Source organism: Chamaea fasciata, unplaced genomic scaffold (genome assembly GCF_029207755.1).
Source record: "Chamaea fasciata isolate MVZ Bird 193981 ecotype frontalis unplaced genomic scaffold, bChaFas1.0.hap1 SCAF_21, whole genome shotgun sequence".
Taxonomy (NCBI): Eukaryota; Metazoa; Chordata; class Aves; order Passeriformes; family Sylviidae; genus Chamaea; species Chamaea fasciata.
Genome location: NW_027094106.1, coordinates 1743149 through 1770400, shown reverse-complemented (window position 1 = coordinate 1770400; position 27252 = coordinate 1743149). Strand labels below are relative to the sequence as shown.

The 27252-nt window shown below is 44.4% G+C and overlaps 1 protein-coding gene across 6 annotated transcripts in view; it reads left to right on the top strand.

The window, feature by feature from the left end:
• The window catches only part of AUTS2 (activator of transcription and developmental regulator AUTS2), a 768033-nt gene that overhangs the window by 363679 nt on the left and 377102 nt on the right, over positions 1-27252 (top strand). The gene's annotated exons all lie outside the window — the stretch shown is intronic.

Below are 27252 nucleotides of genomic sequence, written 5' to 3'. Positions count from 1 at the left end.
CTGGAAGATTTGTGTGTTTGTTTCGGTGGAAGTAATTAAATGAAGGCTTGTAAATTTGCAATGCATGCTGTAATGGTTCATTAGAAATATTTCGGAGTGTTTTGTCCATAAGAAAATGATTATTAGGTTATTGCTGTTCTCAGACCATTAGAAAGTCAAGGTTTTTGATGGCCTTTCCTTTAGCAATGGTTAATCTATTTAAAAAAAAAAAATCAGGGCAAATATTTTCATCTTCGCTCCACCTGAGGGTTAATGTGCATTCAGCTGAAGTAGCTTCTGTTCACCTCCTGGAATCCCATCTCTCCTGGTGCTGTGAACTCTCCTTCCCCCAGAGGCTGTGGATGCCACAGCCATGGGGTGGTTTGAGGCCTGAGGTGAGCAGAGCTTTGGCTCCTGCAGTCCCAGCCCTGCACTTTGCACTTTTGGGGCATTGCTGCCTGCCCGTGCTGCTCCCTCCTGCTGGGGGCTGTGCCAGCACACTCTGCATTCCTGCCTCTGCTGCTGGGACATTATCAGTGGGCTTGGCCACATTGTGTAGCGTCACTGTGAAATAATTCACAGGAAAAACGTGTAAAACTCAGTTGTCTGTGAATGAAAGGAGAGGAGTTTCTATGAGAATTTATTATGAATGTTTCAGCTGTTCAGTTCATTCTGTGGCCTGTGTAACAGCCCTGTTCACCACAGAGTGCCCACCTGTGTGCTTGTGGAGCGCGGGGCAGACAGATTTCCAGCTATTACTGGAACAGAACCTCCCACTATTGATAGCGTGGCCCAATTGTTCCACCTTAGCAGCTGAAAAGAGGCTGTTGTTAAATGGCAGAACAGATACCAGGTAAAATAAGAGATCAGGGGATAATTTCATTAGCAAAGGGTTAATCTTCACCAAGGAGGACTTGTCTGTCAGGGGTGGGGATGAAAGGTGAGCTTGGAGGAGGAAAAAAACCAAACTGTTCTGTTGAGTTCATGGACCAGGCTGGTTCAGAGAGTGAAGTTCATGTTTGGAGTGGCATCAGCACAGCGCATGGCGACATTTGTGCCATTTGGAAATGCAAGGAACCTTTCTAACCAGGTGCTGGACTGGGGTAGGTCAGTGAATGCAAGAGAAATGTGTTGCCGTTTCAAGGAATCATTTCTGACCCCGGGTGTAAGGGGTTTCATGGTGCGCAGCTGAAAGACAAGAGAGGGATTTAAGATTTTTCAAGCACATAAAAAGATTCTTCCAGTAGAGATGGTCATGCAAGTCCACGTTCCCTCTGTTGTGCTGAGGAATGGAGAAGGGAAGAGAGCTGCAGCCTCTTGTCCTTCTGCCACGGTTAACTTTTGTTTTCTCGTGTGGCTTCTGAAGATGGAAGTAACCGATTCTAGAGAGGCAGTTTGATGGCTTTGCCGCACTTACGGCATTCAGGTTCTCCTTCCTTTTCTTTGATGAAATACGACATTAAATGTAACACTTGAACTGTTGTACCTTGGCACAGCAGCAGTAGCCCCAGAAATTTTCCACCTGCAGCCCCCGTTTCTGTGCATGGGCACATGCAGAGCGTGGAGAACTGGCAGCACAGATGCTGGGAGAAGGGATGTGCGATGGGGCTCTCTGGAAGGCCCTGATGGTGACAGGCCATCTGCAGAGAGCTCACTCACACCTGGGGTGAGCCCCGCTCCTCTCCTCCCTTCCTGCCTCCTGCGCAGCGTTAACATCTGCCTTGCGGGGCTGTTCCCCCTCGGGGTGGCAGCTGTGTCAGGCTCTCACAGCAAACCCCACCCCGGGCTGCCACATCCCTGCAGCCACCTCCGTGTCCTCTGCTCCAGCTGCCAGCTTGGGAGAGGCAGCCTGGAGCCTGGGATGCTGTTCAACACCAGCGAGGACTTGTTTGCTCCCTCTCCACTCCCCCGCTGAACACGAACCGTGCAAAGTCCAGGAACCACTGTGGTGCCAACAAGAGCAAAATTACTTACAGCTGGTGAGTGCCACCTGCTCCTGCCCAACTTCAGCCAAAACAGTTTCCTCCCCGGAGTGCCCTGGAGTGGGGAATCCAAAAGCTGTTCAGAGCAGGCAATTTTTAGTGTGGATGGGGAAGAGACACAGCAGTTCTTGCTTGGGAGCAGAGTGTGTGACACAGGAGGTCTCTAGGCCTGATCTCTGTCTCTCCCTTTCCAAGCTCCCTCAAATCAGCCCTTCTCCATTCTTCCAGTATGTTGCTTATGAATATTAATTCAGCCCTCTCTCCCTTTTTATGCCATCGTTTTTCCCCATCCAAGCTAATGCAAATTTAATGTTGTTTAAAAAAAAAAAAAAAAAGGAGAAGGAGAAGGAAAAAAAAAGGCCTGCTAATGACAGTGAGAGCAGAGTGTGTTCCTTGGCTCTGTGATGTATTAATGCAATGACACCTGGTGTGACACTGCATTTTATTCTGCGGTAGAAGAGCTCCTTGACCCTGAGAAAGCAAATGAACACACTTTCTTGTGATTCCCCCTCTGTTTCTTAATAACTTTCCTCATTCATCCCCAGTGCCCTTCATTTGCCCAGTGTTTCCCAGCAGTTTGCAGATATTTTTATGGTTTTGGTTTGCTAAGTACATCTTGCTTACTTAAATTGCCTGTGATATAGAAACAGTAAATAAAAGGTCAACATCATTATGAATTCATAGCAAGAGGCCACTTGACAGCCCTCTGAGCACCATATTCTTTCTGAGAGAGTACTTCATTGGTTCAAAAGGCTTTTTTCTCATTGAATCAGTAGAAATTTTGTTGTATTTAACTAAAAGACATGTTGTAATGTCTACATTCATTTATGTAAAAGGAAGACTTGAGGAGGGCGTGTTGCTGAGTTAACCTGCTGACAGTTTCATCAAGTTTGTGCCTGGCTTTAGGCTTAGGAGCTCACTTGCTTAGGTGCCTTTCAGAGTCAAAGCTTAGGTTTAATTCTGTCGCCTGTGTCTTCATTAGCCATTGATTACTTCTTGCTTTCATCTTTGCAGTTCGGTTGCCAGCGTTTCTTTTTTCTTCCCTCTGCTTTGCTATCATTGTCTGAGTGTCATTAAACTGCTTTGAATTTGCTCTTCATTCATTTCTGAGCTCAGTTATAAAGTCCTTTTCCTCGTCTATCTGCAGTACAAATGCCTGGAGTGATAATAACTAAAGCCTCTTTATTATTTCTTGAAAACATCACCTGGGATGTTCAGCTGAAGGTGGGTTTGCTGCAGCTTGTTTGGAAAGATAAAGAGAACTTCAGGCAGCGTGGGGGAGAGCTGTGGGTAGGCTGTCACACGCTCCCTTGCATAAATAATGCCAGCTAGGAAATAAATCATAGCAGTTTTCTGCTGTTATTGGTAGCCTGGTTTCCTAAAACTTCTCCAGGTCCTCTCCAGGGGCCTCTGCCTGGTGCTAGTGATGAATATGTAAGGGAACAATTGGAATACGGGGCTTGGAGAAGTGGCAATCCCAAGAAATTCCGCTGACAACCTGTTCCGTTTCTCCCATCTATTTCTTCCTCACTGCACAGTGTCAGGGAATTTGTTGCTTAAGATACAGGATAGCTCTTTGGAGGAGCTAATTGTTCCCTTTTCTCTGCATACCCCAGAGGAAGGGGAAATGCTTGTTCCCTGTAAAGGGATGATTGAGCTGCCTTAAGGCACGGGGAAAGGCAGGATGGTAGAAACAGGTCACAACCATTATCTGCAGGTCATTGCATCCCAATCCCGTTTTGCAGCTTTGCCTTGACAGGCAGCTTCCCTGGCACAGGAGGTTTGTGTCTGCCCCGTGTTCCTGTGCTCCTGCTTCCACGGGGTCTCTGTTTCTCCCTTCTTTTCAATTATTGTGTCACTTGACTGTGTTCACATAGCTTGAGAGCAGTAAAATATTTCATCTGTTGACTGCTGCATGTAAAATAGATTAAATTAGTGTTTATTCAACTTTTTACTGCTGGCTTACAAAATTACTTTTAGTCTGGTTTGGATAGATAACCTTTTCTATTAATTTATTGCCATGCTCTGCTTTGATTGCTTTTTTTTCATTGGTATCAAATCATGTGCTGCTTTAATATTTCCTCCAAGATGTGCTCTTGATTAAGTCTATGTTGGATATTTATACCACTGAGAAGGATACTATTTAGAAATTCACTTTCTTAATAAATACCTGTTTTTAAAGCTCTCACTTCTCCAGATTAAGGTGACTTAAGTGTAGTTAACCCTGCTTTGTTTCGTGGAGCTTTTGCATTGGGAGAAAATACTCTCCTGCATCATGAATGGAGACGTGGAATAAGTAATAAAGGATCAACGGGGATGTGATTTTGGGATGAGGTGTAAAACATTTTGGTTTAAGTTTTTATGTAGTGCCAGAATGATTTTGGTTTTGGTACTATGGCAGAATCTCAGATCCTCTTACTAGTTTCTGTGTATCTACAGTCCTTATCTCAAAAAGCTCATAACAGAAATTAAGTGTGAAGTTGGAGATTAAAAAAAAAGAAAAAAACAAAACAAAACAAAACAAACCCAAAAAACCAAAACCAAACCCAAAACCATTGGAGAGAAAAGAATATAATGCAAAAATATGATGTGTAAATAACTACATGATCTTCTAAATCAGAAGCCAGTTCACAGTTGCTCTCCATGGCCATCAGTGTGGCTGTGGGTGTGCAAAGGCTCAGGATTCAGAATAAAACCTGTCCAGGTGTGGTACCAGAGCTCCCAGTTCCCGGCAGCTCCTCTGGCTGTCCCGGCTGCTGAGCTGCTCTGGCTGAGTCACTGGGTAACAGGACAGGCCCTAGAGGTGTGGCAGACTTCACAAATCTTATTTTTCTGTGTAACTTTCTCGAAAAATGCTCTTTTAAAAATGTCCTTTTTTTGGAGGGGTTTTGCTCAAGAAGTTTGTGTACAACAAAGCTGATGTTTTCATGTGTTCTTCACTTTGATTTTTAGCCCATTACACTTGACCTTTCTTTACACCAAAAAGAAATTACTCAAATGGGCGTCATTCTTGAAGCACACCACTATTTTGAATGTGTTTTCTTTGTCAGGTGCTACTTTTTGAAAAAAATTCCTGATGTATCACTCCAAAGTATGGAGCGTGCAGGTGAATGTTGAGGCCGTGTCAGCTGTAGTTGTTCTCACTGTCTGAAATCTCCTGCCAGTCCTGGGAGTGCTCCTGCTCCTCCTTCCCTGCCCAACACTGAATAGATTTAATCACGGCTCGAGCTCATTTTGCTCTTTTCAGCTGATGTGGGTGATTTTGCTGGTGGTAGAGGAAGGTGCACGAGCAGATCCCTTCTGCTGGCTGCAGGGCACACGTGGAAACTTCCATGGGGGAGCAGTAACAACCAGTGGGGAGTTTGCAATGGCTTCAACTGCAGCAGCTGTTTGTGACTTAACATCTGGCCTCCACACTGGCAGTGTTCTCAAACTGATGAACTGAGCATTCGGATAGTTTCTGTAAAAATATTCCATTTTAATGGTTTTCTTTTGCTTTTTTTCACTCTTTATGTCCCTTTGAAGGAAAAGAAAAACACTTGTATGTGGATTTTTTCCCCCAAAATCATCTGTGCTGATGGAAAGGCCTTGTTGCCTGGAGATACAAAAGCACCATTTCTTGCATCAGTTTAAATTTCACTCTCCTCTTCACAGTCTCATCTCAACAAAGCAGAGGTTCAAGTTTAAACACATGCTTACATCTCTTTTATTCAGGAGAGCGTGTAAGCACACATGCATAACTGAAGTCAATGGGATTTAAGTGTGTGCTTCACTTTAAAGCATGTGCTTCACCGCTCCCCTGAATGCAGGGGGTTTAATCTGAGTGCTTTGGAAATTGCAGTGGCCTTGCACATATTGGTTCTTTTATCCATCTGGAAGAAGGGCTACTGTGAAATTTAGTAAGTACTGTTCACACTTTGAAAATTTCATGTAATTCCTGTTTCTTGCCTGCCCATCTCCCTTGCAGTAAGTTCAGTTTACACACTAAAGGACCATGTGAAGGTGCTTGGAATTTGTTCCTGTGCCTTTGAGTGGGCTCTGTTGGGGCTGATGGGGGTAGGGGGTGTTCAGACTGTGGCCATGCCCAGCATGGTGGCACCCAGCACTGCAATATTTAATCTATCCCTGGCACTGAAGTCTTTCCAGTGGCCACTTGTAAATATTTCACTTGTCCAGGACACCAGAAGCTTTCCCCAGACCGTGTTAGAATGAGGAGCTCAGAGGCACCTGAAGAGCTGTCCCTCTTACCTGCCTGCCTGGGTGTTGGTGGTACTTGGGTATCTCTGTAATTCCCCTTCAGATGTGGAGCTGCAGCTCAGCAGCTGGGCCCCAATGTTTTGAAAATCTTTGAGAACTAATTAGGCTCTCCTCAGAGTATGGCTCATCCAGCCAGTCTGAATAAACAAATGGCAGCGTTTGTATTAGGAGATCTCTACAAATGACTGATCCCTGTCATGGGGTAACATTAATCTTTTTAGTATAGATTTCCAATAGTTAACCATCTGGCACCATGCAGTTTTCCAGAAAACACTCACTGCCGGGGCTGGTGGAAAGAAGAAGGTGGGATTAATAACCTGAATACATCATATGAAGCATTAATCTTTAGGATTGGCCATTTGTTTTTATCAAAACAACTCCCATAAGATAATATTTCACAGCATGTGGTGCTTGCCTGGACTTCTTTCAAAATGAGAAAATGTTTCAGTGTCTGCCGTGATCTGCACTTTGCAAATTCAGTGTGAACGATAAAGGCTGGAAGAATTGTGTGTTCTCTTCTGCTTTATGCTGCATTTACAGTCCTGGCCCGTTCAGTGGAAATGCGTGTGCTTTGTGATATTGGTTGTTAAAGCTTTTCATTCAGAGCAGCACTTCTATATAAGGGTCTGAAATGACCCAAGTCAATGTCAGCAGTTAACCCACAGGCTGGGACAGGCACTGCATTCATCCCATGGATGACTTTTGTCAGCTGAGCTGCCCAGGCAGGACCGGAGCCTTGGTGCAGGTTCGGTGATCTCAGTCTGGCTGAGCATTTAGGCACCTGCTTGACTTCAGTCACCACTTGTTGCATGGATTTCACTGGTCCCGAGTGCTCTGTTGAAATCCAGCCCCATGACTCAGGTCCTGCCTCAGCTCCCTGCCTTGCAGGCTGTGGCAAATTGAAGGCAGCAGCAGCTGAAGAGGTTGTGGCCCTCGGGCTGTCTGTCCTGCCCCTGTGATGGATAGTGCTCCTCAGCAAGGCAGGCGAACGAATGGCTGCTAAAGCACATTAGGTTAAACTCAAATCGGAGACAAAATAAGCTGAAAAGCTGAGCACTCCAGAAGCTGCTTCATGAGCTGTGTCCTTGTCTCTGCTGTGGTGGAAGGACAGCTGTCAGCAGGGGATGGGGGAGATGGTCTAGGGGCTGGGAATACTTTGGCCGTCTGATTTTAATCCCTCACTGCATGCGGACAGAGCTCTGAGAGCCCTCCCTGGCAGCCTGGCAGTTTGCAGAGCTGGCTGCCTCTGTGCTGCTGCCTGCCCTCCCTGCACTGCTGGCCTCTCCTGCCTTCAGCACTGCCCAGCACCACGGCCGCAATTCCAGCTGGAATCTCCCGACAGGAGAGACTACACCTTCCATGAGTTTGGCTGCAGCTTATTGTGAACACCCTCAGAACAGAACCAATAATTTTGGTTCTGCATGTGACACGAGTGCACTTGAGTAATGTACAGCCCTCTGTACATAAACCATGTTTATACCTTCTCACCCAATCATGTCTGTTGCAGTATTTCCAAATAAATGGTGGGTTTCTCGGTGATTCTTCCTGATAGAGAGTGATTTGTAATAATCTTGTCATGCCAAACTCATAATAATACTAAATGAAGACATTTGTTGAAGGAAGTGATTGTAAATTACAAGTAAATTCAAACCTTGCCGGCATTAATCAATACTGAAACACAAGTTTTGCATTTCTGATATAATACTGCTGAATCCAATCCCATGGATTTTACATTTCCATGTGAATTAAGCATTTATTTTGATTTAAACCCTTTTTTTTTTCCCTCCTGGGAAAGGATAACGCTGTTTTGGGGTGGGTATTTTATGCGGTCTTGACAGACCTGTACTTCCATATGCAGAGCTGGTAACTTTTGTACCTAGTTAATCTGTAGTGCCTGCTCTGGATTGCATTTCTTTGTGGTTGTGAATTAAGCTGCTGTGGGTAAAGCTTTGCATAGTCAGGCTCTCTGAAAAACATCCTCTGACCTCAGAAACAATGCGCGGTTGTGTGGCAGTATTTGATCGAGAACCTTCTCCTGGTGATTGTCATGGGGGTTTATTTTCAGGACACGAGCCCTCTACAGCCTGATTAGCACTGAAGGGCCAGGGACGTCCTCAGAATTTTCACTACGTTAGACCCAGTGGGAATGGGTGGTATCCCAATTTTCTGTTAGATTATTATCTTTTTTTTTTTAAGATTTGGTAGAACTCGAGCTCAAAGTGAACCATCAAACCCATTTCAAGGTTATTACCTTTTTGTCAGGCATTTCAATACCAATTTATTTTGGTTCAGCAATCTCAGTACTGCATACTTAGCAGCACAGTTGTAATGATATTTTCATATGTATTTCCATTAAAAACAGAGAGAGGCTTCCATATCCTATGATCAGTTTTCCATTTAATCTTTCTTCTAGTATCATCCACTCATTTCGGTTGAATGTGGAAAATGCAGTTGATTGTTTTTGATAACCACTAATGCATTCTGCCAGTGATTTCTTTCCACTCGTTGTAGTAATACAAGAAGATTAATCGTACTTGATTTTATTTTAAAATATTAGACATCAATAATACAAAAGCTGACACTTCTGGGAATTTAACCTACTGGATTATTTATGTCACAGACATTTTTTTTTTACTTAAGCAATTGCTTCAGAGTAAATGCAGAGACTGTCAGCTGTTTATTCACAGCCATGTGCATAGACTGGTGTGTGTGTTTTCCAGGAACAGCACTGCTATGGCACATTTTCATTCTGCTAAACTGTAGCTTTTGAAATATTTAAGAGGCCATTGTGCTTCAGTCCTACCAATCTCTTTATTTTAGGCCTGATTTAAAGCATATTGAAGTCAGTGCACATTCTTTGTTTGATCTCAGTACATATAATTCTGAGTGACTGGAAGTTAATAGAGCAGATCATCCTCGGTGATACCTGGAGTTGGTATTTATGTGTCTGCACGAGTGTGAGTCCGTGCACAGGCGCACTGCAAACCTCAGAGCCTTGTGCTGGGGAGCTCCTTGTCCTGGAATCCAATTTATCTGGGGACTGCTGGCTTGCTGTAAAATGGGCAACGGTGCAAGGAGCTGACGTGGCTCAGAGCAATTATTTTCAGGAGCTGGGGTTCAAAGGTCAGTCCATGTAGCACTGCAGGGCAGGGCTGCAGCATCCTTGGTGTGGTGTGTTAACTTTGCTTAAAGAGGGGGCAAAGGGTCTGATGCAAAAGTCACAGACTTCAGTAGGCTTTGGGTCAGAACCTAAATGCAGTTCTTATCTGCTAGATTGTTCAGCTGTTACATTTTACAGGAATATTTGTGTGTTTCTTTTGCACTAATGGTCTGAGGGAAGTAATATTTTTCAGAATAATAGAACCGTTAAAGAAAGAGGGTCTGATTTTCTGTTTCTTTAACACCGACACCAGGATGGTGTAACTCTTTTGAAATCAATGCAGTTACACCAGAATAAAGCTACTCTTAATGGAGTGCAGAAATTGATGTTAATGGAGTGGAGAAATCTGAGAACTTCTTTATATCAGACTCAATTGACTCTAATTTTGATCATCTCCCTTGAACTGGAATTAGTAAACACTGAAATAGATAGAACTGCACTGGAGGAAAAGCAGTGTAATGGCATGGAGAATCCATCCTTTGTCAGTCAAAATGACTGCTAAAGAACCATTCTAACCTGAATTTCCTTAATGGAAATTATTCTTTAACCATTCCATTTAACTTGAATGGTTTTGGAAATCCAGCCAGCATTTCAGTCGTAGCTCAGATTCTGTGTTTTATGGAACAGGTTTTTGCCTCGGGAGCATCTTCTCCAAATGCATCAGTGTTGTAACTCAGCTTCCTTCAGATGAAGTAGTTGGAGGTAAATTTGGCATTCTGATGAAAGCCAGAAAACCAGAGTCTGCAAGTGTTAATAGATCTTCCAGACTGTTAGAGCAGTAACAGTTAGAGATCAGATCAAAGATGGGATTCGCAGAAGCACAAATGAAGGCAATTTGCTTTCCAAGGTCTCCAATGCTTTGTGCTTAGATGTTTGCAGTTGCACATTTGTCTGTGCTAAGTGTAAAACATTAGGCTCTGAGAGGAAGCTCGTGTTTTTCAGTGCCTCCCTGGTGCTGGTGTAGAGCCGTGTGGTTGCACAAGGCCAAAGCCATGCGGTGCAGATAGACAGCAGTGAAGGCTGTGATCTCTGGGAGAGGTTGTAAGTCATTAGCAGGACACTCTTGTCCTCTCCATCTTTTCTATTTCTCTGTGCAGAAAAAGTGAGGTAGAGCAGCCTCCAGAACCCCTTGTGACAGGAGTACACTGAATTCTCAGTGTTGTTACCAAGCTGTGCCTCCAGCTGTCGTGGCTTTTGGCACAACTTGTGTGCACACTGATGATCCTGTGGCCTTACTGCTCTCTACTGACCCCAGTGCCTTATCGGTCCCTGTGCAGCGTTGGTGCTTACTCAGAATGACCCCTCATCTGCTCTGGGGGAAGTTGGGTTGGAATGGAGGTGCCTTGAGTCCAGAGGCTGCAGCATCTTTTAACATCTCTCCTTCCTGGTTACATTGCAGACCTGGGCTAACAATTTACAGAATTTCAGAGACTCAGACTTCCTTTTTGGCCTGTGAATTTTATTGTCCTTTCATACCTGTCTTTCAGCCGAGTACAGCAGAAAGGTGCTGGGGTTGCAGTCAGAGTGTGGGTTGTCTTCCCTGTGGAGTTGTGTTGTCGTCTTCAACACTGGAGCTTTCTGTGCGTGAAGCAGATGTCAAAATTGTCTGAGGTTAAATCCCTCATACTCACAGAGCAGTGGGAACCATTGTTTGAGGTGTTGAAATCATGGTGGGGAGACCTGGGGACTGGGACCCTCTGCTTGAGGGGGGCTGATGTTAATGATCCAAATTTCACTGCCATCCAGACTTACTACATTGTTTTGAGCAATGACTGTGGAATATATAACCTGTAAATGTCTCAGCAGATTGCACTGAACAGAGATCAACAGATGAAAGTTGTGATCCATGACCGGGTCCTTATTTTTGAATAAGAAGTGACTTCACCTGGAGCACTGCACCTGGAGAGGAGTGGGGTGAGGACTGGCTGTTGTACGTGGTTCCTCCTGGGTTCTGAGTGCCAACCACCGAAAGAGAAGCCAAATGAAACATTAGGGATCTTGCAAGAATAACTCAAAATCCCAGCATTGCAGTGAAGTTTAAAGCTAATGAAAAGTAAACAATGAGCCACTGGCTTAAAAAAGAGGCAGGAGTATTTATTACATCTGGTAGTCTAAATCTGAAGTCTAAATCTTTACTGTATTCAACCAGAAGCCTAAAGGACTGGATTTTTCTTTTCCTCTGATAAAAATCAATCCTCAGTGTTGCCTTGGGCATCTCAGTTGTGGGGCTTGAATTTCAGTGATTTGGGATCTGTGGATAAGAAAAGAGATGAAAATATCTCGATCTAAAGCAAATTGCTGTATGCAAGCAGAGATAGACCTGGGAGCAAGGAGAAGGTAGGTGTCATCTGCACTGAACAGGTAAAAGCTGGAGCTGACTTTGATAAGAGTTTTCTGTGGCTGGAATTTCCCCTCTTGAAAAGGGATAGCAAAAGGCCGACCATGTGTTTCCATGCTGGGCTGGGCCATGACACAGTGATTTTAAAACAAGATGCTTGTACCTGGAAGCAAAGCTGAGTTTTAGCCCATGGCTATGAGCACTGGCAATTGCTGCCTTCCCAGGGAGCACTCCAGCACCTCTTGTTAACTCCTTATCAGGGTTTGGCTGGTTTAGTGCAGCCCGTGCAGGGTAGTTGTGTATCTTTTGTAGGTTGCTAAGTTATACACAATCCTTTTCCTAAACACCTACAGCAAATAAAATCACCTGAGTGCTGCATAATGGATCGTGGGGTCAACATCTTTCCCTTTCTTCATTTTGTAGCTTATTTTAGTCTCTGAGAAATGCGAACAATTATGCAGGTGTAGTCGCTACCAAAAGTAAGAAAGATTGAATTTGCTATTTGTAGCACTATAAAGCAAATACAGAATTCAATAATGTGTGTTTTCATTATCCTAATGGAAGATTTCAGTATGTTAAATGTGTTCAGATGTCCTTGGCAAAATTGGGGTCAGTCATGTGAAATGGAGACAAAATGTGTTTCATCATCTTGTGGTTATTATACTACAAGGATTTCATTGTAAAGTGCAACAAGTAATTGCAGCCACATTTCTGATGCTATTGACTGCTTTATCTAATGGAAATGATTTCTTTCTTGATTATTTAAGATGAACCTTTTACCATTGTCATGTAAGGAAGTTGTAAAGTTTTTTTTTTCAAAAATACATTACAGCACCACCATTAACAACAACAACAAATTAAGAGTGTGCACTTCTTAGATGGTTTCATCCAAGGATCTAAAGGTGCTTTAGGAAGAATATCCAAATTAAAGTTCTTGTGGGGGGGAGGCAAATGGCAGAGATGATTGATTTAATACTGCGACTGTTTCTTGTGCTAGGCCTGATGGAAAGCTGCACAAATCCATGGCACCTCGTGCATTAGTGCAGCTCCTTGGGCTGAGCTGTGCCGTCCCCAGCTGTGCCTCAGTCGGGGAGGTGTGTGTCCCTTCAGGGGCTCGGGATGAGGTTCCCAAAGGCTTCACCCACCTGGACAGACCCCGTGCAGTCCTTGCTCTGGGCAGAGCACTCGGAGCCGTTTCCCAAACTTTGGGGGATTCACTGCAAGGTTTGGCTGGCAGGAGCTGGACCCATTTCCCCAGGGAACTCTGCAGGAGAGCAATGCCCTGGGCCTTTTGCTCCAGACCTACCCAGTGCTAATGCAGTCGACCATGGATGAGGGTCCTCCTTCATTAATCATCTTCCTCCAGCTTTTTTAGTCTCTGGAGACTCCCACTCCAGTGCCTGTCGTTTCCCTTGTGCACACTCTCATGGCCAGCACTCCTGAGCCCAGAATCCGTGCACAAGTGCATGAAGGGCTTGATTTCCTTGCAAAGCAGCCACGGAAAGCTGGGGCAGCTGTAGAGCTGGAGAGGCAGTGGGGACCCAGCCTGTGCCTTGTCTGAGCCAGGCAGGATGTGCCTCTGAGAGATGGATTCCAGGTAGTGTCAGAGTGACAAAATGGATTCTCACAGACACTGGGATATCTTGTTTGCTGTCAAAGGTCTGGGCTCTCACTTCCCCCTGTTCTTCATGATTCAAGATGCACTTTATGGCTTCCGATTTGCAGATTTAGGATGCACTGTAAAAATCTTACTTACAGGGTATTTGCCTGGCAGTGAGCGTGCGTTGCTGTGGGCTTTGGTTCACTGCAAATCTGATATTCAGGTACATACATCAGGTAAAAAAATTTCTCAGGTTGTCATAGCCAGGCTTTTCTTTTCCAACCACTAAAGCATTCCTCATTTGTTTTGCATTTCTCAGTTGGATGTATAATCTCTCTCTCTATCTATCTATATATCTGAAGGAATAAATAAATAAATATGTTATTCATCTCAGAAACATGAGAGACCAAATACCATCACTCCTAAGGCTGCACCTCTGCAGATGTGAAATAGCTGTTGCTCAAAATGGGGTTATTCTAGATTTATACCTGTGGAGCTAAGTGGAACTTCACGTGGAGGAAGGCCCAAAACATATGGCAGTACCAATTTTGTTCAGAGCAAGTTTTTAATGATTTTTACCATTTGATCTACTGTATTGGAGATTTTATGGGTCAGCGTGGATAGAAAAAGTAAAATAAACATCTGGTAATGTACAGCTTTGTTTGGGTAGATTTACAGAGCTGGGCAGGGATGCAGCCAGTGTGGAGCCAATAAACAGACACTGAAGTTATTTCTGCTTTTGGGGGAAGAGCTGATCAACTGCAAACATCCCCACTGCTGAGTTTGCTCAGCAAGCTGCTCGAGAGGCCCCAGCCAATAATGATGCTTTATGGAGGTGTTTGTGCTCTCTCCCCACATGCAGATGTGGGGTTCAGCCTGGCCAGGGCCCCAGGAGCAGAGTGCCAGGATTTACAGGGACCCCCAAGCACAGCCAGGACAGCTTTAGGGCTATTAAGCTGCTCAGCCACAGTGTCAGGATGTTTGTGCTTGCCTCTCTCACACCATTAATTTGCTACCAGTTGTGACTAGTTCTTTCCACGGGGCAGTGGAAATAAACCTGTGGATTGGGGTGCCGCAACAGCTTTTTCGCCATTAGGCGTGGATTGGTTTTTTTACTAATTTTATTTTAGTTTTGTTGCTTTCAAAGGAGACTCTATTATTATTATTATTATTATTATTATTATTATTATTAACATGGTCACCAGACAAAATTATTATGTTACGGCAGAGACATCACATCACTTACATTTCATAGCTCAGTGCAATTTTCATAAAGTGTGAGGCAACATCCAAAAAAACATGACTCAGAATTAGAGTTTCAGAAGATTATTATATAGACATTATTTCCCCCAGGCCATGGGCTTTAGTCAAATTTGGAAGAGAATGAAATTGCCAACAGTGAAAAGCAGACAGAAAGGTATGAGTTCATGAGCAGAGAAATAACATTTTCATTTGTTCCTTCCCCATGGGAAAGATTCAACATTCCGGTAAATGGAGACGGTTATAAGAAATGAATTTTTGTCAGCAGGGATGTGATTTTAAGGCTCACTTATCCATTGGCAATCTAGATTTCTAACCCCAGGAATCTAGGAAATTGCTACAGAATGTAGTCTTTATTATAAACAAGTTTTTTTCCTTTCTTTTCCTTTTTTTTTTTTTTTTCTTCCACCCTGTCTTTTTTAGTAGTTGAGATTTTTAAGGTGCAGGGCTTTGCTGCTCTGAGCATTTCAAGGGGTCATATTGCCACAGAATTATTCTGTGTGGCTTGCTGTCCCTTTGAACCGTGCCTTCTGTGGTGCCGTGATCCCTCTCACCCAGAAATTCCTCTGATCATTGGAACAAGGTTGTTTTTGAGGACTGAAAGCACCCCCAGCAATGTGCTGTTTGCAGCAAGCTTTGCTCCCGAGGATCTAAGCACCATTCCTGGCTTTGTGGTTTTCTCCCTGGTCCATTTTTACAGCTCTTCCATTCACATGGGCAAGGCGGATGAAGTGGCTGAGAGTTTAGGGGGTGGCTCTTGGTTTTGGTGTGCACAAATAGCTGGGATTTGCAGGCTTTCTGTGGCACTGTCCCAGGCTGAATACTTTTTGTAATTAAAAGAATTTTCTTCCAAGAGAAATGTTCATTTTTTTCCTTCATCTGACTCCTGTAACCTCACTCTGTATTTAGATTCTGTGAGGATGTTCAGAGGCTGTTACTGTGCCTGTGATTTTATATAACCCTAAGCCCTTCATTTCTGATGATGCAGATTGTTCTCTAACATAATTATCTCTTTTTTTCCCCTTTTTTTTAATAACAACTTGAAAACATGTACATCTGATACCTCCTTTCCTTGGTGTGGTTTTTTTTTTTCCATTTTATTACCTTTTCTTACAAGCAAGACCTGTTTGCCTGACTGTATTGTTATCAAGCAATGTTATTGCCACTGCCTGCCAACCTCTTACTCACCACAAATTGCATTAGTTCTCTTAGCTTCATTATTATTGTGTCTGAACTGGGGTATAATGATTATGGAACATCATGATAGAGGCTGATTAATAAATAAGAATTGATTACTCTGACTTTGTCCATTGTATTAGGCCCAGGTGATTTATATTGTTGATGTCATTTTCTGAAAAACTGCAAATGCTTAAGAAAGACAGAGAGAGGGGAATATAATTTCCTTCTAGGAATGCACAGTCAAATTGCATTCCTTTGTCTCTGCTGGCGTGTGGGGGCAATCAGAGCTGCAGCATTAAGAGCCTCTGAGTGATCACTGACTGTATTTTAGCATGGAACTATTTTTCCATTTGCTTTCCTTTCTCCTAAGATGTGGGTGTCTGTGGCGTGTTTTGGTTGTGTTGGCTGGCACCAAAGAAAGGGAAAGAGTTTTTTCTTCATGCGCACACACAACTTGTACTAGTGTTTATTCACGGAGAGTGTTTAAACGTGCCTTAAGGAGTGAAAAAAATGAAGCTAAACCAGAAAGTGCTGCAGCTGTACTGCTGCATCTGCATTTCCTTCCGCTGATCTGATTCTGGGGGCCTTGAAAAATCCATGGAGAAACTCCAGGCTGCTCATGCAGGTGTCCTGCTGCTGCTTCCCTGCCAGCGCTGCCTCGTACCTGCAATGCCCTCATTCCTTTCTCAAGGAGCACACTGGTTACAAAGGGCTGCGAAGAAACTGGGGATTAAATAGATGTTTGCAAGTTGTTTTTTGCTGTTTTACGAACCTTTCTTGCGAACTCAGTGCCAGTGGTTAAATGTTCAGGTTCCCCTGTGTGGCTGCCAGCTGTAACCTGCCCTTCCTGGTGGGAATGGTGTGGGTTGTGTTTGATTCTCCAGCCGTGCTGGGTGATGTTCCCTGAGCCACTGGGCGATGCTGCAGGTTTTGGGTCTGGGAGGGAGCTGTGGTGACCCAACCGTGCTGCAGGTGTGGCAGAAAGTGGTCCTAGCTGTTAGTGACTAACTCATCTGCAAGTGAGAAATACAGTTGGGCTGGAAAAGATTGAATCTTCTCGTTTAAGACAATTCTCGTTCGTGCTGGAGTTGGAGGGGGGTTTGCCTTGTTTACTCAGGAAGGTGCAGTGTCCTTGCCTGAATCAGGGCTGCCTGAGCAGTTTTGAGTAGGGAAGGAAGTGGAGTAGGAAGAGTGAAGTACCACCCTCACACCTCTCAGGGTATCATTGAAGACTAAGTAGAAAATGTAGCAAAGAATGCAATTTAACAGTCATTTGCCCCCTTCTGTCTTTGCAAGAAAAGCATCATTTTCTGTACGCTCTTAGTTTAATTCTGGCTTGCGTCTGTCCCATGACTGCCTAGCCCTTACTGTAGCCAAGACATTTTACAGTAGCGAGATTAATCCTTCTCAGGCTGTGAATTAGCTTTTTTCACCATCACTGTGGCCTTTATCAGTGCCAGGGAGTCGGTGCGTGGATAAATGCAGCCGAACCCTTGGAGACGTTTTGGGCAGCTCCCCATCCCCAGTGCCAGGAGGGGCTTGGCAGGGTCTGGAACAGGGCTGGGTGGGCTGGGGAGGCTCAGCTCTCCTCAGGGTTGGACAGGAACCCCCTTTCGTTGCATCCTTGGTGGCCTGGGAGGAGCTGGGAAGGCTCAGAGGCTGTGGCTGAGGAGGGGGAGCATGTCCTGGAGTCAGAGCCTGAATCCTGCAGGGATGGGGAATGGGAAGTGGCTTTGCCTGATGAGTGTCCTTATCTGAGAAACAGCAGTGAATGGAGCTATTCCAGCTTTTGTTTTTTTTTTTTGTTTTGTTTTGTTTTGTTTTTTTTTTTTTTTTCATTTGGTTTGTTTCTCTGCAAGGAAGCCCTCAGTTTGGCAGTGGGCTCCTAGGAAAGCATTGCTTGTGTTCCTGCAGTATTTATTGTAATTCCTGGAGCTGTCAGTCAGAGCTCAAGCTTCGAGGTGCAGACACAGGCTCACATTGCTTACAGTCTATGAGAAATATAATGATCTGCACCTAGTCAAGGGAAGCATTTAATGAAATCTCTTTCAGACATGGGAAACTAAGGTTTTTACTGCTTGTTGATAAAGTCATTCTCTTCTTACTAAGTGTTCTGTTGGGAATGGAACTGAAAGCTCTTGTGTCTGATTGTTTCTTTTGCTGGAGCTAATGTTTTGAATACGTGTTTGACTCTGGAATAAATGTTTCATGTTATAGTGTGGTTGTTCTGTGCAAAGAAAGAGCAAGAGACTTCTATTACTAAGTGATTTTGAGAGTCAGCAGTTCAGGGGAATTGGAAATTATGAGCAAAAAAATGCTGAGAAATAACTCAGGTTACTACAACCCCACCTGACCCTGAGCAGTCACTGGACCAGTGATGCTTTAATGCAGGGCACCGCCCTCGTGTGTTTTATTTGCCTGTGGTGCTCTGCTGCCTTGGCACATCCTGCTGCAGTGGATTGAACCCTCAGAGGAACAGGAGGGCCCTGTCCCAGATGCGACGTGACCGCTCACATTCAGGGGTCAGGAGCAGCCAGTGCTCCCTGGGGGGTTTGGAGCACTCCTGGCTGGGTCTCAGAGCCACCAAGATCCACCTGTGAAAATGCCCTCAGAGATCAGTCTGAATGGAGGAGGAAAGGAACAGAGATTTGCAGTTTATTACCGGCAGAAGCCCTAAGAAGAAAAGCAATAGTTCCTCCTTTTGTAGTTGATACACGGCTTCACCAACACGAGCACACCAATCCCTCCAGGAGCTGGCAGCTGCCAGCCTGATTTGTCTGCCCCATGCACGTGAGGCAGAAAAAACATTCCCAATTTACCATTAGAGTTTTCGCTCTACACTTGGAGCTGTCTCAGTTTTGTTTTACGAAGAAGAAAATTCTGAAGTTTTGGGGCTTTGTATTTTGCATATAAATTTGGTATTTCAGTGTCCAAGCCTGGCAACTCTGTTGAGAATTTGTATTTCACAAGTGGCATTTCTTACTGCAGTCATGGCACTTGATAGTTTCCTCCATCTGCAGATCTTCCAAAGCGTTTCTCCAGCCCAGCCTTTCTTGCAGGCTCCAGGCAGAGACTGGAGAAGTGAATGTCACCTCCTTCCCCTTGCCCACGTTTGGACTCAAGCCATTCACTCTTCAGCTGGTAGGGAAGAAACTGTGGCAATTATTGCAGTGGTTCAATGTGAAATCCTTTCAGCCTCTTTCTTTGCTTCTCCAGGGAAACTGAATCTTTTAGGGGGAAAAAAAAAAGGGAGGGAAGGTTGACATACTGCAGATTTTTGTGACTCTTTTTCCCCTTACAGAGCTGCAATGGGAAAAGATGAGGCAGGCCTATGTCTCTTGACTCCTATTATTTTGGCTGTAATTTAACCTGCTTCTCTCTGCCCTGTTCTGAGCAAGGGAAATCACATCCATCTTTGGCAGAAAGTGTTTCCTACAAGGGCTTTGTTGTAAGGAAAGACTGTACCAACTTCATCTTAACTTCCACTGCTTTTTTTTTTCTTTTTTTTTTTTTCTTTTTTTTTTTCTTTTTTTTTTTGTAATAGCTGATCTCATGGTCTTGGTGAAAATACCAAACTGGTGGTCTTGGGCTCTGGAGTCTTTCCTGTGTTCTCAGTGCAGTTCCAGTGGGATGTGCTCTGTTCTGCAGCCCACACTTCCCCTGGATGTGCAGGGACAAAGGCACCCATTGAACCCTCAGTCTTTTGGTTGAGGCAACTGTCTGAGGTATTTTTTGAAACTCAGACAGGAGTTTTTGGGGGCTTTGAGCCTGTTTCCTGCTCTGTGGGGGTTTTCATGGTCATGGGGTTTTTTTGTTTGGGGTTTTCTTGTGGGGTTTTTGGGGATTTTCTTGCAGGGAATCAGAGTGAGGAATCTTTCTCTGTGAAGTAAGATGGTGAGGGAAAAGCCCATTTCAGAACACCACTGTAAACAACCCTCCCTTACACCACAAAACCTGTCAGCCCTTCAGAGCTGCTAAGTGTTTGGGGATAGATCTTTTCCTGAGCATCCGGCTTGAAACATCCTGAAGTTACTTGATGATAGGTTTTATTTTTGATAGTCAGCTTTTTTCAGAGAGCCTCTATAAAGAAACCCAAGATCTGGACCACCTCAAGCTGCTAGCCAACTCCAACAACTTCTTGGAATCCTGGGATGGAAGACAGGAAGGTTGGTCGTGGGTGATGTGTAACAGGAGAACATGCTCTGTATATGTTTCCTGCTCCAAAAGAAATAAGAGAAATTAGACCAGTGGCTTGGTAAATTATATGAAAAATAGACCTTGCTTGCTAATAGACTGTGAAGAAACTGATGTAGTGAAGATGATCTGTAATATTTCATATTTCTCTGAGGAGAAAAAATGATAAACTTGATGGTGTGTGATTTATTCATCTTTCTGAACATAAAGAATAATCCCAAAGTCAACCGTCTGTTTCACACTCCGAGGGCAGGAGCAGGATTTACACTGGGATTTGGTGCCTGGGGTTTGTTATAAGGACTGTGGAGGAGGGACCCTGTGATTAATGATGGAGTTGGAAAAGTCTACAGGTGGGATACTGATGCAGAAGCTGCAGCCTTTTCCACCTGCCTGTTTTACTGCTTCAGAAAGCATGATGACAAATATGTTAGACTTGCTGGTGTTTGTTTTGGTGGTTTGTTGGGGGTTTTTGGTTTTTTTTCTATTACTCCTTCCTTTTGCTCCCATTCTCTTGGCACATCCAGGGGGTTTGCCCCTCACTGCAGTCCTGTCACCCAACTCGTGCTGTGTCCCTCTTACAAGATGCTTTTTGAGCCAAAGCCTTAGGTAATTTAGAAATTCAATGAACAGTTTCCTAGGACCAGAAGGGTTCCTTTCCTTTGTTCACCTCCTGAAAGAGTGGATCTTCATCTGATTCCTGAGAGACCTCCATGGTTCAGAAAAGATCACAACTTCTTTTGCTGCTTGGCCTCAGGACCAACTGCTGTGATCATGGTCTTGAGGATGGAGTACATGAAAGCAAAGACCTTTGAAATCTGACATATTCTGCAGTAGAAGAAAAAAGGAGAAAAACCCAGACCCAGAGAATGCCGTAGAAGGTAGGCTATACAGGAGGGCATGTGCTTTTTTAGGGATTAAGTGGGATGTCATGCACAGGGGGGAAAAAAGGTGCACGGAGACTTTTGGGTTCTTCAGGTGCTTTGCAGTGTATTTGTACCCACAAATTTTCACCTTCAAAAATATCTATAAATTGTAATCACTGTCTGAACAAGGATGAACTTGTGGAAACAATAAAGTTGTTGTGAAGAATCATACATAGATGAAACAAGGTTGTGGTAGAGACAGGCCAAACCCAAACTATAGACTGCAGCAGTTTATGATTTACAGCGAACTGTCTCCTAAGACATGAGGGGCAGATCTCAGATTTTGACTAGACTTCCCTCAGCTCATGAAGAGAAGGCATGACAGAAATGGCTGAAAGGTGCTTGAGAGACAAGATGACAAGCAGCCATTCAAACCTTCACTCTTTGGGTGTTGACACAATGCAAGCTGTGGTTAGGTGAGCAGTTGGAGTGTGACATAACAGTGCTGGGTTTTGAAGGTTGTGAGAAGTGGGAGAGCCCCAAACCTCCTGACAATGCTGGGTGTGTATTTTTCAGTGCCTGCAGCCTTATTCTGAAAAGGGCAAGTTCACAGATGTTAGGGCCAGAGGGCAGGCAGTGGGCTACGAAACCTTCCACCTTTTGGGTCACTAGTTCAAAATTACCCTGCTCCATCTGAAAGTCATTGCCATCTGCTGTGTGGCTGCAGGCCAGCACGGAATAGATGAATGGCACCAGGCCAAGCACAGGCAGCAGCAAAGGTGGAGCAGACAGCAGGACCTCCTCTGCTGGCCCTGAGGTTAAAGGGGGTAAATGACCCCCTGTGCCCCAGAAGAGGCTCAGTGGCCAAGCAGAGAATCTGTGGGAGGCACTGAGGAACTGCTGCACTTTATTGGCTTGGATGGAAAAGGAGCAATTTGATGTCCAAGGCACGTCCTTGTAACACACTCCTCCAGCATTAGGTTACAATACTTTTTACTCTGGATGCATGTGTGTCTTTTACAAATAAATATTATTTAAAGTTGGGAAAATCAAGGTGAGAACAGAATGCTTAGGGCTCACGGAGTGAAATGTGTAAGTGCATGTGTCTTTCACAGGCAGGGTGCTCACAGGTGTGTCAGTTAAGCAGGTAATCTGTTCATTTCTCACATTTTCCAGTCAGTTCTTTTGCTGCAGGGTGCCCACTAAAGAGACCTTGTCTATAAGCACTCCTAGGTGACAGCTGGGAGACACGCAGCATGAGTTCATTTGTTTATTCTTATCTAGTAGCCCCCGAACAAACTGATGAACACTTTGATTTGACAAGGTCGTACTGAGGATTTGTGAGGATTAACCTATATGTGGCATTTACTGAGAGATCAGACAGGTCGTGAAGATTGGCATTAGGGAGTCTAAGAAGATCCTTTCCCCCTCCCCTCTCCCCTGAAAGCCTCAATCCAATTACTGTCTTATTTTTGACTCAATAAAAGGGAAATGAGCGTGTGCCATCCCTCACGTGAGGAGTGGATGGGACTGTGACACAACACGGGGCAGGGCAGGGCTGTCTAATGATCTGCCTTCCTGGGCTCTCACCTGATGCTGTGGGATTATTCACACAGTTGGAGCAGTCGTGGCTTCTAATGGCCTTTTCAGCTTCTCCCACGCTGCCTCCTCTTGGGAAGGGGGAAGAAGTTATCTCTGTGTGGTGAATGAAGCACCGACATAATGGATGTTGTTATTTACACTTGGGTGTTCAGAGATAACAGTGCAGTTTGAGGAAATGCCTTTAGAAGTGACTATAAAAACACACCATCTAATTTCATGAAACACATCCTCCCTTGTGGGCAGGTGAGGATCTCTGTGCAGAGAGCACAGCCAAGCCCTGGCGCCCTGCACCGGGATCTTTGGTCTGTGTGTCTGAGGGACAGGGATGGGGACAGGGATGGGGACAGGGACAGGCTTTACCTGCTCCGTGTGTCTGAGAGACAGGGATGGGGACAGGGATGGGGACAGGGATGGGGACAGGGACAGGCTTTTCCTGCTCCGTGTGTCTGAGGCACAGGGACAGGCTGTCCCTGCTCCTTCCCTGGTGCTCACTGTGCAGACTCCAGAGCAGTGCTCCACAGCCATCTCTCATGTCAGCAGCTCCCTTTCTGTCCGGATGTTTCTTACTTCTGCTCCTTCCTGCGTGCACGAACACTGAAATGCCTCCTGCTGAATGCTGTTTAGTGCAGCCTGTTTATATTTCTGTAGCACTGCAAACACCGACTGCTTTATTGTGAGAGTGCCCTGCATCTCCTCTGCCAGAGCAAGGTGTTCCTCTCAGGAGCTTGGCAATCTTTTGCACAGGCTGGGAAAGGGCAGGATGGTGTTGTACCTGCCCAGGGGCAGCACGGGGGGAGAGCCTTGACATGACTGAACTCGGGCTGCGTAAGGAACTGGGGCACACGGGGCACGGCAAACACTTGCATCCTGTAAAAAACAGATCCAAAATTCAGACTTTACACTTTGATTTAGAAGGTCTGAGTGCCACACTCATTAAATCTCTGCTCATGCCAAAAGCTGTGGAAGGGGTTTCTTCCTGATTTGTGGTGCTGTGTCTCTGTTTGAGTGGTGCTTTACTCCTGAGGGGCTCTCTGGGGTGGTGGTCACTCACCAGGGGTGGGGATGCAGGAGAGGACAGGGCCCCCTGACTCATGAAAGCCTTATGGTGAGGGGTAGGACTAGTGAGAAGGGGTGTAGCTGCAGGAGGATGGATGGATGGATGGATGGATGGATGGATGGATGGATGGATGGATGGATGGATGGATAGATTTACTGAGCTATGTATAACCTCTGGCTCCCAAACTGTAGGATTTGTGAGCACTCCAAATTCTATTATCACTGATAGGGGGTTAATTATTCATTTATTCTTTAATCAAAACTAATTTAAAATAATTTTGAAGAGTAGGAAGCTGTTCATTAGGATGCCAAGAAGGAAACGACTACATAAACTGGGCTGTGAGACATCCCCTAAACCCAGATGTTTGCTTTAGTGCTGCTGCTGTCGGAGGAAGCCAGTTCCAAACTGCACATCTGCCTTGCAGCACTTCTGGTCAGGGGCTCTGGATTCCAGGGAATGCTGCTGGGGAAAACCCCTGGGGAAGGGCAGGAACAGAGTCTCCTGGGTTCAGTTCTCTGTCTGTATGGTCCTGACCAGCTTTGGCAGCCCTGATTTACCTATTTCATCCAGTTTTGCCGTGTGCCGCAGGGCAGAGCTGGAAAGGGAGCCTCCCATCTCTGCCTCCAGCAGGGCTTGGTTTGTGTGATGTGTGGTGTCCCAGAGGAAGTTACAAGGTTACACCAGCAGGAACAAGATATTGGCTCAGTTCTGTTGCCTTTTTTGCTTTCTCCAAATGAGAGCTGACAGGTTTGAGTTTGTTTCCAAACAGAGCTGCCACACGGTGAGGTTTTAGTGTTGGCTGGCCCTGCTCATGTTGTGGTGTGTGTTGGAGCTGCATATTCCAATTAACTTTTTATGGCCCTGCACAAGGGGGAGATAAGTTAATGTGAACCAAATGTGTGGTTAGCACCGTGGTACCTGCTGCTCCTCTCAGGGAATCCAGAAAACAGCACTTTTGGCTCCAGAGAAAGGAGAGAGTAATTGCAAGTCAGGGCTTTGTAGGGGAACCATTGAATTCAATAGTTTAAGACAGTTTCCAATCTAAAAGAAATGCGGAGCAGATACATGACCCCAAAAAATCCTGCAAGGTTTCTGAAATGTATTCAGAAAATATATTAAAACCATACCGTGGGCTGTTTGAACAAATCAGGGCTTTCCCCAAGAGCTTTCTGCACCTCCAGTTTCATCCCTCTGAGCCCAGCAGGAGCCCTGAGCCCATGGGGGTGCAGAGCTGCCTTGGGTGAGGCTGTGCCAGGCAGAAACCTGTGCCCAGGAAAGGACTGGGCAGCCTGACGTGCGCTGGATGTGAATTGCAGCATCCCAACGTGACTGATGGTTGAATTCTCTGTGGCAGGACTTTACCGTGCTGGAAATACTGCCTGTATCCTTCCTGGTTACTTTTGCACATCAAGGGATACCAAGTGAAGTGATCATTTTCTACCTAATAAAAATCCCAGTGAGAAAAATGTTGGTGTTTTCTATTTGTCACCTAGTTCCTGCTCTCACTCACCTGTCTGCTCTTTCTTTGTCATTTTAATAGTCAAAGATACAGTAATGAAGGATGATGAGTCTTAAATCAATTAGCAGAGCTGCTAGTTAATGCACTGTGATTTTCCTCGAGTGAGGAAGCAGGTTTGAAGAGTGGCATGAGATGAAATAGGAAGCAAATTACCTTCTGCTTTCTTAAGGATGCTGTGAAAACCAATATTAAAATGCCTGTTTATTCTCAGCCCCTACCCCCCACCTTGTGACAGCTGTTCTTAACTCTTCTAAAAAGTCATAACCATCCTCTTTATGATCTATTCCTTTTTATAACATTTATGTTGCAGGGAAAGTTGTCTAGTTGTTTTAGTGATGCCTGGCTTCTCCTCCTGGCTCTGCTATTGTCTTTGGCCCTGATTCAGCAGAGCACTTAAGCACATGATTATCTTTACTTTTATGGGATGGTACATGTGTTTACAGCTAAGCATGTGCTTAAGTGCTTTGCTGAATCAGAGATTTTGTCTGTAACCTTGGATTTATGTCTCAACCTATTCACAAGTAAAATGAGCTTAATGGTTACCTCCAGTGATACTATGAGATGCAAAGAAAACACAGAATGGCTCGAATTTCTTTCACAAACAGCAAAACCCAAATGCCCAGTATTTTATATATTGCTTTCTTTCAGTATAAACAAGCCTGTAGTCGGTTTCTCTAGCTGAAGCCATCCAGACATTTCTGACATTATCAGTAATCCATTACATTTATTGTTCCCTATGGGTTTGTTGTTCTTGTCGTCACTGTTTTTGTCAAAACAACCCTCCCTTGCCTTTGGTTGTGTTTTCAGACACTCAGGTATGTATATGTGTACATATTTATGTGTAACTCTTCTTTCAAGTTCAGACTTAGAATTACAGCTTCTCTTAAATAAATAAGAGTTGTGCATCTAAATCCCATTGGCAGCTTTGAAAAAAAAAAAACAACAAACCCCTCTGGCTTGATAATAATCTGCTGGTATTGGATTGTGGTGCTTTGAGTGATACGGCAGGAGAAGCGACTTCTAAATCCTCACTAAAAAGAACCAAAAAACAACAACTCAGTTTTCTTCTCTGGTTGACTTCCAGCACATTTTGGAGGTGCCTGAGGAGTGTTTTAGCACAGGAACACACACGGCAATATTCTGCTGGAAGTAGCAATTCCCATTATTTTGGAGGAGGGCATATTCCTCCCTGATTGTAATGTTGTTTGGTTTTTTTTCCACTTAGGCATAATAACCCAAAAATGCCAGATTGCATTTGGCATGATACCTGTGCACCAAAGTGTGACCCAAAGCCTCAGCAGTGACAGAGCTCCTGAGACCCCACAGAGCTTTTCCTCTGAGCCACACTGGCACTCCCCGGGCCTCACTGTGGGGCTGCCTCAGTCTGAACGTGTCACACAAAGTCTTTTTTAAAGCCATCCTAAAAGCCCTGTGCACAACAGAAGGTTGTATTACCCTTTATTATGATTTCCTACTCCGTGTTCTTAAGGCAGGCTTTGCTGCCAAGAACACGGGCAGCTTTTAGTGTTTTGCAGTACTTTTCAAAACCTGTTAAAATCCGAGTTTCCTTTGAGGGAGGGTATAACTCTACTTCCTTTTCAAAGGCCTAGAATAACAATTCCTGTCTCGTTTCACATCCAGTGTGTAGAGTTGAAAATGTTCATAGAAGGTCAGATTTTACATTAGTGCTTTTTTTGGAGAAGTACTAATTTTAGTATTGAGCTCATGATCTTCATGCACAGCCATTTGCATTTGGGCTTTACAAATGTTTCGGGTTATATATATTTCTTTCTGGATAGAAAATAATTAATTAAATTCTGTCTCTTGACTGGCTCATAAATGAAGTGTAATGGCAGTTTGGAATATTCCCTAGAGACTCTTCGTACCAGCTGTCAGTCTCATCAAGTAGATTTTATCACACAGAGAGAATTGTTTGGGAATCCTTTTCATTAAATAAATAACAATGCTGAGAAATTATTCAAATAACAGTGAATGTTTAAAGAGAAGCAGGTATTCTGTGAAAAAATTGTGTATATTTTGCATGTTTCAAAAAGTGTAACTTTAAATACTGAAATTTTACACACTGAAAAAAGCTGCTGTGTTAAAAGTTAGAGTTTCAGGGAAGTTTGGCACTAATACAGGCACAAGGACTGTTGTTGCACTGGAATACCCAGGCTCAGCACTTCAATCTGCCTTGGGGACTTCAAACCTCACTTCAATAAAGTTAAATTATTGTACAATAAATAGAGATAAAAAATGAGC